This window comes from Aegilops tauschii, chromosome 3 (genome assembly GCF_002575655.3).
Source record: "Aegilops tauschii subsp. strangulata cultivar AL8/78 chromosome 3, Aet v6.0, whole genome shotgun sequence".
Lineage (NCBI taxonomy): Eukaryota > Viridiplantae > Streptophyta > Magnoliopsida > Poales > Poaceae > Aegilops > Aegilops tauschii.
In genome coordinates, this window is record NC_053037.3 from 540540386 (window position 1) to 540553783 (window position 13398).

The following is a 13398-nucleotide window of genomic DNA, read 5'->3' on the forward strand; positions in this document are numbered from 1 at the left end:
AAGAGAAGGGCCTCCCTTGCCGGGCAGGCAAGCCCGGCAAGGGGCGAGGCCACCACCAGAAGCGAGTAATCAAGGCTCCCCGGCAGAGCCTGCCGGGGCTCGCGGGGGCAGAACCACCCTACCAACCACTCAAGCATGACCCACATTGTCGATCGATGTGGTTTCAAGCCGCAAGATGATTAAGTGGCAGCCATTCGCCACATAGCGGCCATTTCCTACAAAAGAAACCCACAGATGACATTCGTCCTGCACGTGTCAAGGGAACAGGTGCGGAGCTGGCGAGACAGCCCGGCAAGCCTTGCCGGGCAACCAGTGATGTCACACTAAGCGGTGCATTTAATGCACCCTCTCAGCCCGCAGAGTTAGGTATGATAACACTGTTTGCTATCATATCAGTGGATAATAACCACTTTGCCATTGTGGTGACCCCTTAATCTATAAAAGGAGGCCCAAGGCACCCGTAGGAAGGGTTGGAAAGTTGAGGAACCCACACCACCATACGCGTGTAGTCGCTGCTGCCCTACGGCAACCCTGCCGGGCAAAGTGTACTGCGTTCCATCGTTATCATTCCACCATCAATCCACTAAAGCAGGAGTATGGTCTTATGCCTCGCGGTGGCCCGAACCTGGGTAAATTGCTTGTGTGCTCTCTGTCATGCTGTCGTGCGCTGGCCTGCTCTTTGTGCAACGGCCGTCCCCCTGCCAAACCAGCAACCTCCTGTTCCCATAGGTGGCCGTGGATATCCCGTGACAACCGCCGACGGCAACCACTTGTCCACCATCATTCCACTGACCATCATGAACACCTGCACGGTAATAATAAACAAATTGATTATAAAAATGCATGCATGCATCAAAGTCATACAAAAATTCGGCATGGCCTTCCCTAAAAATAGGACATATAGATCTAGAGTTTTCCCGGAATTCGCCGAAACGGAAATAAATCGACATTTTGGCAAAACATAGGTAACTCACAACCACAATTCGGCATCAACTCATGCCACACACACAATTTCCATCATATTGTCCGATTCTTTCATATCGCACACACATACACATATTTCCATTCTTGCAAAAGCATAGATTTTTAATCACCAATCTCGAGATCGAGCACACGGTGGAGTTGATGATGTAGTAGGGAGATGAAAAGTGGACAAAGCTCTTCTTGACAAGGCTAGATCTAGTTAGAGGGTACATAGGTCACTTCACTAAATGCTACATCTACCTAGCTAGCTAGTTTGGGAGGAGATAACTTCAACTTGTGGAGGGGGGGGAATAGAAAGGAGATGCATTAATGGAGGTGGTGTAGTTAGCTAGGAGTAATAAAGAGAGAGAAAGGAAGGTAGCAGAAGGAGAGTAATGGGGGGAGAAGTAGTGAGGAAGAAGCAAAGTGAGGGAGAGAGAGGAGGTGGGTGATGACCCAAAAGTATAGGGGATCAATTGCAGCTCTTTTCGATAAGTAAAAGTGTCGAACCCAACAAGGAGCAGAAGGAAATGACAAGTGGTTTTCAGCAAGGTAATGTTTGCAAGTGCTGAAATTGTAAGTAGCAGAGTAGTTTGATAGCAAGATAATTTGTAACGAGCAAGTAACGATAGTAGTAACAAAAGTGTAGCAAGGTAGCCCAATACTTTTAAGGCAAAGGACAGGCCAAAAAGGTCTCTTATGATAAGCAAAGCGTTCTTGAGGGTACACGGGAATTTCATCTAGTCACTTTCATCATGTTGGTTTAATTCGTGTTTGGTACTTTGATAATTTGATATGTGGGTGGACCGGTGCTTAGGTGTTGTTCTTACTTGAACAAACCTCCTACTTATGATTAACCCTCCTGCAAGCATCCACAACTACGAAAAAAGTATTAAGAATAAATTCTAACCGTAGCATTAAACTTTTGGATCCAATCGGTCCCTTACGGAATAGCGCATAAACTGGGGTTTAAGCTTCTGTCACTCTCGCAACCCATCATCTAATTGCTACTCCACAATGCATTCCCTTAGGCCCAAATATGGTGAAGTGGCATGTAGTCGACGTTCACAAGACACCACTAAGGGAATCACAACATACATACTATCAAAATATCGAACACATGTCAAGTTCACATGATTACTTGCAACATGATTTCTCCCGTGACCTCAAGAACAAAAGTAACTACTCACAAATGATAAACATGCTCATGATCAGAGGAGTATTAAATATCATATTGGATCTGAACATATAATCTTCCACCAAATAAACCATATAGTAATCAACACTACTAGTCACCCACAAGCACCAATCTATAGTTCCAGTAACAAGATTGAATACAAGAGATGAACTAGGGTTTGAGATGAGATGGTGCTGTTGAAGATGTTGATGGAGATTGCCCTCCCCAAGATGGGAGAGTTGTTGGTGATGATGATGACGACGATTTCCCCCTCCGGGAGGGAAGTTCCCCTGGCAGAATCTCTCCGCCGGAGGGCAAAAGTGCTCCTTCCCAAGTTCCACCCCGAGGCGGCTGTCGGTGTCAAAACTAGCCGATCTCGGGTAGGGGGTCCCAAACTATGCGTTTGAGGATCGAAGGTAACAGGAGACAGGGGACATGATGTTTACCCAGGTTCGGGCCCTCTTAATGGAGGTAATACCCTACTTCCTGCTTGATTGACTTTGATGAGTATAGGTGTTACAAGAGTTGATCTACCTCGAGATCGTAATGGCTAAACCCTAGATGTCTAGCCTATGTGATTATGATTGTCTCTACGGACTAACCCCTCCGGTTTATATAGACACCGGAGGGGCATAGGGTTGTATAGAGTCGGTTAACAAAGAAAGGAAACTACATATCCGGACGCCAAGCTTGCCATCCACGCAAAGAAGAGTTCCATCCGGACACGGGAGAAGGCCTTCTATCTTGTATCTTCACGGCCCATCAGTTCGGCCCACGTCGCATAGCCCGGACGCCCAGGGACCCCATAATCCAGGGACTCCCTAAGTAGCCCCTAAACTAGGCTTCAATGACGATGTGTCTGGCGCACAGATTGTCTTCGGCATTGCAAGGCGGGTTCCTCCTCCGAATACACCAAAGTAGTCTTCCGAACAAGAGAACTGGATCCGGCTCTGTATAATAGTTACAACCCCCAACCACAGGGGCAAAATACTTAAACAAAATAAGTCATGTCCACTGACAGGAACCATTTTTTGGCCTCCCGCTTCGCGTTTCGAGGCACGACCTTCATTCACATGTCTTCTCAAAGCAGAGATCGTGTCCCCTTATTGCGAGATTCTCATCAATATGGGTTTGGGTAATCCAACCGTGCCGTTCGCACGACCCCTTGGGAATAGGCGAGTTTTAAGGATTGTGAGGAGGCGCTCGATATTCACTGCCTTTTTAAGAGGATAAGGACCCATCTTTTTTACCCCACGCCTTCTTCTTCCTCAGCCCCTCCATCCTCGAGCTCCAGCGCCCAAGCTTCAATCTTCTCCGTCCCCACCAAAGACTCCAGCCATGTCCGGATTCGACTCGCAGGGCAAGTAGATGGCTTCCTCCGTCACGGAGAGGAATGTCAAGGAACTCCGGGATACTTGGCTGCAAACATCGTGCATCGGCTCCCTGCCGAGCCCAATGAGAGGGTGGTGTTTATCCCCCACTTTCTCCGCGAACTAGGGTTTCCCCTCCACCCTTTCGTCTGCGGCCTCATGTTCTATTATGGGCTAGATTTCCACGATCTAGCCCCAAATTCCTTTCTCCACATTTCCGCGTTCATTGTCGTGTGCGAGGCGCTCCTCCGCATCCCCCCACTTCGTCCTATGGCAACGTGAAGCCGAAAGTGGTCGACGGGCGACATGCGGACTGTGGCGGTGCCATGGTGAGCAAGCTCCCCAACATCACCTGGCCCAAGGGGGCCTTTGTGGAGACCGTGAAGGGATGGCAACAGGAGTGGTTCTACATCACGAAACCTCGTGACACCACATGGGCCGCCACTCCAGAGTTTAAATCCAGACCTCCAATGCGGCTTGCATCGTGGATTAACAAGGGCCTGGGTTGGTCGTCGTTCGATGAGGTGATGATGCTGCAGAAGCACATCAAGAGTATGATGGAGAAGAACACCAGTCTTGCTGATGTGATCCAGGTGATACTTTTTCGCCGGATTCTCCCTTGCCAGCGCCGGCCTCTCCACATGTGGGAGTTCAATCCGGCTGGCCCTCGGACCCTGCAGCAATTCTTTGGCACGATGCACGAAGAGATCTGGAAGCTTCTTTTCAAGGCCCAGAAGTCGTGGCCGGAGACGACCGAAGACATCGCCTCGACTGCGCCAACCTGGCCACTCCAGTAAGTTTTCTGATTTCCGAACATAGCTTCAACTTGTAAATCCAAGGGGTATGATGAGCCTTCCATTCTCCCCTTAGGGAAGGACAAAGAAGGCGGAGCGGATCCGATGTCCGTCTCCACTACCCGAAGACCCAGCCATTCCTCTGCTAACGAGGATGTTGGTCCCGGCGCCGTACCAGGCACCGGAGAAGAAGGCCAAGAAGAAGGGCAAGGAGGCCAAAAGTGGCCTCGGTCATAAAGGTACTTCAGACGCTGTGTCCAGAGATACCGAAGCTCTCTCCTCCCACGAGGGAGATGAAGACGAAGAGGAGCAAGAGGAAGAGAAAAATTCTCCCCTCAAGGAGAAGAAGAAGAAGAGGGCGACTTCCGCTGACCTAGAGGTGGAGGTGTCCAAAAGGGGGAAGATATCCCTCTCAGATGGCTCGGACTCAGATGTCGAAGCTATCCCCCAGTGGCGCCCCAGGGCGAAGCCCCTAGCCGAATCATAAGTATTCAAAGATACTATACATATATCTGGCCTTTTACAAATTGTAGGATAACATATCATTTATGTATTCCTGTCCGGCCCGCGATCTCCCCCAACAATCATCGTCTTCGGGGAACTCTTTGGCGCCGGAGATGATGGAGAGCGGAATGCCTCCGCGAGCCTCTCCGCCACATGCCGCGGATGACACAGAGGTGTTATCCCAAAGGACCTCTCCGGGCCAGGGAGAGGTGCGGAAGGCCGCTGAAATGGCACCAGAGGGTAATGCCTCAGCTACCGAGAACATGGGGGGCACAACTCCCATGGAAACTGACGACGGGAGCCCGGACCAGTCTGGCCCCCAGCCGAATACCACTCCGGAGACCCACACAGCTCCGGAATTGAGCGAGCAGCCTCCTTTAAAGGAGAGGGAGTGCCGACTCCACCGGTGACCTCCATCAATCCGGAGGCGTCGGACAATTTGAGGGAAGCACTTCGACGTGCTTCCGTCATGGAGGAGCACCGTACCCTGATGGGTATGGTGGTTGAGAAGGTTCAGTCCACCAAAAGAGAGCTGAACGAAGCTTTCACCAGCCTTTTAAAAGGCTTTGAGGTATGCGATATAATATTCTTAGCCGCTTTTGCATGTGCAAAAAATATGCCTGTGCATAGATAGTATCCCCTGAGACCCTGATCAGCTTTTTGAAAAGGGGGCCGGACAGAGGATGAAATATTCGCCGGAGATAACATACTTGTCTATTTTGATAAACAGGCTTCATTGTTAGCAGCTTCCGCCCAGGCCGCTGAAGTTTCCGAACTAAAGCAGAAGTTGAAGCTGGCTGATGATGAGATCGACCGCATTAACAAGCGGTTCGATGAGGCACAAGGTATGATTTTTTTAAAATCCCTTACAAGCCTGAATTGTAATGCAAACTCAGACTTTAAGCTCATGTGCTGCTATGTGTATGATTGTAGACAGCGTGACCTAGGTCGAGACCGTCAATAGTGCACTTGTCGAAGCCAAGGAGGAGGCGAAGGCGAGCAAAGCAGCCGCAGACAAAGCGGCTGTGGATTTAAAGGCCGAACAGGTCGCTCGCCGCCAGTATGAGGAGAGGGTGACCGAGGTGGAGCAAGAGCTCAAGGACGCCGCCGGCAAGTGCGAGTCCTTGGAGGAGCAGAATAAGGTCCAGGAAGCCGAACTCACCAAGGCCCTCCAAGAGGCCAAGGAGGCGCGGACTGAGTCCCGGGCGGCTCACGAGGAGATCAAGCAAGCCGAACAAATAGCGGTTGGTAAGCCTTTTCTTTTACATAGTATATTTGGCGGTCAGAGATATGCTTTGCTAAATCGACTATGGAATGCTCCAGGCGCCTTTGCAGATCTCCCTAGGAGTATTGCCGACGCCGCCCAGCATTTCTGGGCCCAAGAAGGGAACATGACGGAGAAGCTCTTCTGGTCGCAGTACCTGGCGCCGAAGCGGCCAGCGCTGCTAAACAACAAGATGATACAGCTGGCGGAGCTGCATAGGATGTCTGGTTTGGCCATGAAGGACATCATAGTCCGGCTATGGCCAGCCGGACCCATTCCTAGCAGCTACTTCGGCTTGGTCAAGCGGCTCGGCGATGCCTTGCCCCGAGTTGAGGTTGTGAAGCACTCGGCGTGCATAGAAGGTGCGCGGTTGGCCTTTGCCCGTGTCAAGATGCACTAGGCGAAGATGAAGGTCGTCGCCGTGGTAGTTGAGGGTCCGCCCGGAGGCAAGGACCACCGCAAGCCGGAGCGCTATTTTGAAGACGTCCTAGAGGGTGCCTGTTTGATAGAGGGTCAATGCTCGGAGGATATTATGTTTGAGTGAATGTATCCGAACTGCCTAGACGTTGTATTATGAACCAAGGCTTTGTAATATATTTATGCTTTTATCCAAACTACATACCTCCTGTGTGGCCGTATTTTATTACTCTGAAAGTTTGCCAGTCGTTGGCTTCAGACCCCACATAGATGCTACGGGGGTGTTCATACTAACGTGTAATCACTCAGGTGACTTACGTAGCGAACTAGGCAATCAGACTATGCGGCTTTAGCACTTTCACTTAGCCATAGGAGTTTTAAGGTGGGGCTAAGAACTAGCCCCTGGTGCGTTCGCGGCTATCCGAACTGGGATGCCTTAAGCGCATGACCGAACCGAAGCCAGTCCTTTGTATAATACAGAAAAAATGCAAGAGATTTGTATTAAGTCGTCGAATAGCCGACCAGCTCTCGTCGTACCATGACAGTCAGTTTTCGGCTTTCTCTACTGAGGTGTTTGACCGGACGAACCAGAAACATAATCGCAGTAGTTCTCCCTTTACTACCTTAGCCGAACAAGCGGAACGTAAGGTGGTAACTACAGGAGCCGGGCAACCCAACTATTGACCAAAGACATGATTCGGGGCCGATGCATATAATGTCATATTCGGGACGCTGAAGTCTACTATAAATGTGTTCGGACTTCTTTTAAAAAAAAATATGTTGCCGGATAGAGCCCCTGGCGATTTAAATCGTGCCGAGGTGTATATGACAATCTGACGTAAAGAGGGAATACAGATTAGGAAATAAGCCAATACCGAACAGGGTTGGGCGAGATTGTTTCCATTATAGTCTGATTGATACGTCAAAACGTATTTTTACAGAGGATGCCATAAGCATAGAGGCTATTTTACATGCCGAGAATTTGTGAACAAGGGAAAGCTGTTATACAGGTCCTAGAAAGAAAAGGTGGTCTTAAAGATCATTTGCACACCCTGTCGCACGTCTGCGTTGCTTTCGCCTTTGAGGGAGATTCCTTGAGAGGAACGGCCCATGGTTGTTTGTAAGAAACTGGGCTCGAAAAGAGTCCTTAGACATCTGTGGAGTAGCTAGGTTTTAATGCACCTATGGTATTGAAGGAGAAAGAGAAAAATAATCAAAGAAAAAAGGTCGAGGTCATATAGGGTCGAACCGTACTATAGACCTATCTGTATTGTGCCTCCGCTGATGCCCAAGGTATTTTCAGTGCGTAATTATGCACACGCGGTACAAATGTTGTGGATGTTTGTGGCGATCGACGAAGCCGAAACTGCTAGTCTAGCTCTGGAGTTGCCGAGCTGTCATCGTGCAGAGTGGAGATGACTTGTTTAACATTGTCCGGGGGCTTGATGGCCGATGAAGTATTCGGCTTGATAAGGCCACCCTGTACTTTGGCTGCGAGGGCCGTGGTATGCTCCTCAGTTCAGAGGGAGCGCTTCATGTTTCCACTGACTATTATGACGCCGCCTGGTCCGGGCATCTTAAGCTTTAGATAAGCATAATGCAGGACTGTGTTGAAACGGGTGAAAGCGGTGCGGTTAGTCCGAGAAGTGCATGATAGCCACTGCGGAAGGGGACAATATCGAAGATCAAGTCTTCACTTCGGAAATTATCCAGTCAGCCGTAGACTACTTCCAGTATTATTGACCCTGTGCAGCAGGCCTCGACGACGGGTATCACTCCTTTAAAGGTGGTTTTCGTGGGCTTGATTCTTGACGGATCAATACCCATTTTGCGGACAGTGTCCTGATAAAGCAGGTTAAGAGTGTTGCCGCCGTCCATAAGGACTCGCGTGAGATGGAATCCGTCGATAATTGGATCGAGGACCAATGCTGCCGAACCTCCATGACGGATACTGGTCGGATGGTCTCTGCGGTCAAAAGTGATTGGACAGGCTGGCCATGGGTTATATTTTGGGGCGACTGGCTCTATGGCATAGACGTCCCTTAGTGCGCGCTTGCGCTCCCGCTTGGGGATATGGGTGACGTAGATCATATTCACTGTTTTTACCTCGGGGGGGAATTTCTTTTGCCCCCCTATGTTTGTTGCGAGGCTCATCATCATACTCGCTAGGTGGCCCTTTCCCCTTATGTTTGGTGTTTAGCTTACCGGCCTGTTTAAAGACCCAACAATTTCTGTTGGTATGATTGGCAGGCTTGTCAGGGGTGTCATTAATCTGGCAAGGCCGATCGAGTAATCAGTCCAAACTGGACGGACCATCTTTGTTTCCTTCGAATGGCTTATTCTGCTGACCGGGTTTAGAGCCACTGAATCCGGCGTTGACTGTCGTATCTTTGGTATCTTCATTGTTGCTTTGATGCTTGTGTTTGTTGCGTCGTGGCCTACCGTTGCCGTCTCTAGCTTCGGAGGTGCCAGGGTCGCTGATGCCGTTGCTTCTGCGAGCTAGCCAGCTATCTTCTCCCATGCAAAAGAGGGTCATGAGTATGGTAAGAGCTGCCATGAACTTCGGTTTTTCTTGGCCGAGGTGTCGGGCGAGCCACTCGTCCCGGACGCTATGTTTAAAGGCCGCGAGGGCTTAGACGTCCAGACAATCGACAATTTGGTTCTATTGACACCAGATTTTGGCATGGTCGAAAACATAATTAAAAAGGCCTCAAATGGAAAAGTGCTCAAAGTGAGAAAGTTCCATATCGTCAAAAGGAGAAACTTTGATATTTGGGCCATAGGCATCCCGTTTCATCTCTAAGGCCGAAGTTGTGTTTGAAGTACTGAGATTTTGTATCCAGAATACTATTCGGCTGATTACGCCCCCAAGATGGCCTCATATGAGAAAACTTCTACGTGAATTGTCTTTGTCTCATCGAAACGGTCGATTTTGATATAAAAAACGTCTTAATCCGAGGTCGTATGCAAAAGTTACAGCCAGTACAGGACGCTGCTGCACTGGATGGCCGGACACTCTGGAGACAACCATCCGGGCTTTGATTTTCTTTGTGGATGGCCGGACACTCCGGGTATGTTTGTCCGGGTTTTGAATTTCGCTGCTGCAGACTTCGGAAAACAGCCAAAAACCCCCTCAAGCTGGACTCAGATCAAAAACCGTTCAACATGAAAGTTGTTCGTCTCGTCGAAACGGTCAAGATTGCTTTTGGGGTCGTTTCCATCCGAGGTCGTTTACTTCCTTAAAAATGGTCTGCAAGGTGCAACCAGATTTTACCGAACAGTTTTGGAAAGTTCGGACCAAACAAATCCGAATTGGACTAGGGTTTTGGACGTGAATTGAAGCCTTTTCCTTGCATGGGAAGTCCAGCCGCCTCTTATATACTTAAGGGGTGATGGCTGATTGAACAACAACACACAATCGATCAATCCATCTACCACTTTTTACCCTTTACCTTTATCTCTCTCCCTTGTTCTTCTTCTTTCTCGTTCTTCGATTGTTCTTCTTCATTGCAGGGCGGCGAACCTCGAGGCCCTAGGGGCGGTCAGGCCGACCTAGGGCAGCCCATAGCCGCCGCGCGCCCTAACGGGGTCCCTCCCGGGTGTGTTGGGTTTCGGGTCCTCAAAAGCACCCGCCGGATTGCCTGCGTACCGCGCTTCCGGCCGGGTCTCCTTCGACGTGAGCTGCGGTGCATCACCCTCGGCGTTGGAGGTACACGGTGACGTGTTCGTGTGCGAACACACTTTTTGGCGACACCGCTAGGGAGAAGCTTTGAATAGTCTCCGGCCCGTTCTTGCTACGAAGAGATCGTCATCTAGGGTTTGCAATCTACAAAGGTAATATGAATACCCAATTAACATATAAAGATGCAAATAATGCATATGTTGTTGCTAGATCATCTAATGAGCATAATGTACCGGCTAGCCCTAGCTTTATCAATCATGCATCTAATTATGTGCAAGGGCCAATGCAACAAAATCTCCATGATTCTACTTCATATAATTTTAGCAACATGCAACATATGTATCCCAACTCCCATGCATCGGCAACCCCACAAATTTATATGCCGATGAATAATATGATGAGTTCGGTTAATCATGTTGAGACACCCCATGTAGGAACTTCCAATAGTATGCAACAAAGTGTTTCAACTTTTTATTCATCGGCAAATAACTTGCAGTATGTTAATCCAAACGTGCAGGTGGATAGGGGAATTGGCCATGCTACTACTAGTTATTCGGCCAATTACCCTCAAAAATCATATGCTACACCTCATGCTACTAATTTTCTAGCACCATACGCAACTGTTGATCTCCATAATTCGGCTCCGCACCATCATGGTCATGGCCGAATAAGTGAAACTTCTACAGGAGCACAAATGCCTTCACCTACTACCATGGCATATCATGTCACCCCAACACAATTACAGAATTTCGGTGACATCTCGTTACCGAAAGAGTCTAAAAGTGTCGGGGGGCAATTCTATCCAGATTGGGTCATTAAGAAAAACCTTACGTCTTTTTGGGACGAATGCAATGTTGTTCTACATGAATTAATAAAAGACGGAAGGCCTATTAATTCTACTGCAATCCAAGCTAGATTATGCCAAATAGAGAAAGCATTGGGTGTGGATAGAATTGTCAAAAAAGGCGGTGATTCGGATAACAAAGTTAATTCGGCTATTGAAAAGACCGAATCAAATATTACGTATGCCGAATCTTTTCTAGAAAAACAGGACGACAAGGTGTTGGGGAGCTATTCGAAAGAGGAACAATATATTGTTCAAGTAACACAACCATCATGCTCTCCCAACGTGTTTGAAGAGGTATGTCTAGCAAGTGATTTACCTATCTTCCAATTTGGTCGCAACTTTATTGTTGATGCTTCTATAAGAAAAATTCTCATAAGTAATTTTGAAAGACCAATGAAGAAGGGAAATTTACTTGTTAGCAATAAAACTGTTATAGAGCATATCGGTCAACCTATTGTGCCATTTATAAAGACTGACAGTGACCTATTATTGCAGCCAAAATTTCCCCATTGCTTTATCAAAATTTCATATCTAATTGTGTAGCTTTGCTTGTTTCATACTTGGCTTGCACTTGGTCTCAATTGAGACATGTGTATTCTAACTGTGTATTCTAACTATTTTCATTTCAGAAATTTAACGCCAAGGTCAAATTCTTTTGAGAAATCTGATGCTAATATAATATCTTATCCAAATACATCGGAGATCGGGTGCAAAACACAATGCATAGCCGAATGGCGATATTCCAAATTTGAACCATTCGTTTGCTTAACTCCAAAGCCGTTTGCACACCAAGATCGGCTAGAAAACAAGAAGTATACCTTCAATTCAAGAATGTGTGATCAAATATTTGATTTGTTGCTGAAAAATAATTACATTAGAGTTCTTGATCACCATGTGAAGCCATCAATCCAAGGACGAATGTATTGCAAGTTGCATGATTCGTCCAAGCATAATTTTGAGGATTGCAACATGTTTCGTCAAATAGTTAAATCAGCAATTGATAAAGGACGATTAAAATTTGTTGAAACACCAAGGGATGACCAGTCTATTTCGATTGGTCCTAATGGAAAAAAGTTTTTGAATCGGATACTTCAGGACGATTCCTTTAAAGATGAGAAGGCAAAAACTACAGGTGATGGGATCAAGATTTCAAGTAAAGAAGTTGTTCGGGAGCACAATGAAAATATACTTGAAGGCATGAGTCCTATCGAAGATACAATGAAGACGCCAAGGACTGGGGGGCAACGAAGCAATCCAAAGATCGATGCAAGCAAAACAAAAGGAGATAAAGGCCGCAATAAGCACAAGCACAAGAAATTCAAGGTCACTTTTGCACAGTCATTAGATAAATATCAAAATAAAAGTGAAGAGAATGGTGCTTATCGGTCAAGTGATGCAAAAGCATCAAGATCACCCCTAGGTGCAAATCCAAGGATCGGTATTGGCAAGAAGAAAATTTTAATGCAACGTGTTCATATCCTTATTTTGGGCCGCCAATGCCAATGTCGTGGATACCTCCCTATGCTCATGTAAATACATATCCATCATGGGACATGTATGATACAAGGGCGCATTATCCATCTTATTTTAGACCATATCACCAACATTATGGAGCTCCAAAAAGATCAACATTTGAACAATCACATGTTAAAGACCGTTTCAATCATAAGGAATCGGTCTGGATCTCAAGGAAGAAGAAAGAGGTGGTCAAACAAGTTTACCGTGTTAAAAGAGATGGTCGTAAGAGTGCTACTTCATATTTGATCTCAAATGGAAATGATCCAATTAAAGTGTTGACATTGGCTACTAAAGGCAATGAGGCAAGTCAATCAAGTGCCAAATCTTAAGAGAAGAAGTTGAGAGTGCACAAGGTAAAACAAGAATTGCCATTGCTTCAAACAAAATCGCTGCCGGGGTGCCCACTCGGCTTATCATATTGGCAAAATAAGAAATTACAAAAACTTAGTGCACAAGAACTTGAAGAGAGGAACATGGCATGGGTTCCAAAGGAAGTGCTCAAAATAAGAATTATGTGCAAGCTTCCATTACAAGAAGTGCGGCAAAGGTGAAGAAGGAAAAGAGTGAAAACTATGAAGGACCAAGATTAAGGTTTCAGCATCTTCGGTCTACACATTGTCCATATTCTTCAACTATGCCATTAACGCCTATGCCATGGAATTCGTCATCAGGTATGATTGGTAACCCTCAATGGGCTTATTTTAATCCATGGATGCAATATAATTTCTTACATCATGAAAGGGTATTACCAAGTCACTATACATTTGATTAGCTACAAGTTTGTTGCTGATCCAAAGGGCCGAAATACTTGATTTGTCATTTCATTTGTTTATTTCGGCTATATGTGCTTTGAATGAAGTTT